Raw genomic sequence first — 303 nt, 5'->3', positions numbered from 1 at the left:
TTACCATATTTATCATTACAGAACGTAATCATTTTTTGTGGCCCTTTACCAATTTCTTGCTCACCCCTCTCCCTCTTTCCCACCTCTGGCTACCACCCAATTTTGTAAGTAGAGAGCTGCTCTGTGCCCTGAGGACTCGGAGGAAACAAGACATGCTTCCTGCTCCCAAGAAACCTCCCCTAGTATGTTAATGTCAGGGCAAGCATTACACTTCAAGGGACTAAGGTAAGATAATGTTTAAAAATAAAATGAGGGTGCGGGAAGAGGGGTGGCTTCCTGGAAGAAGTGGCACTAGAGTTGGTC

Source organism: Galeopterus variegatus, unplaced genomic scaffold (genome assembly GCF_000696425.1).
Source record: "Galeopterus variegatus unplaced genomic scaffold, G_variegatus-3.0.2 Scaffold5047, whole genome shotgun sequence".
Taxonomy (NCBI): Eukaryota; Metazoa; Chordata; class Mammalia; order Dermoptera; family Cynocephalidae; genus Galeopterus; species Galeopterus variegatus.
Note: the sequence above shows the minus strand (reverse complement) of the source record.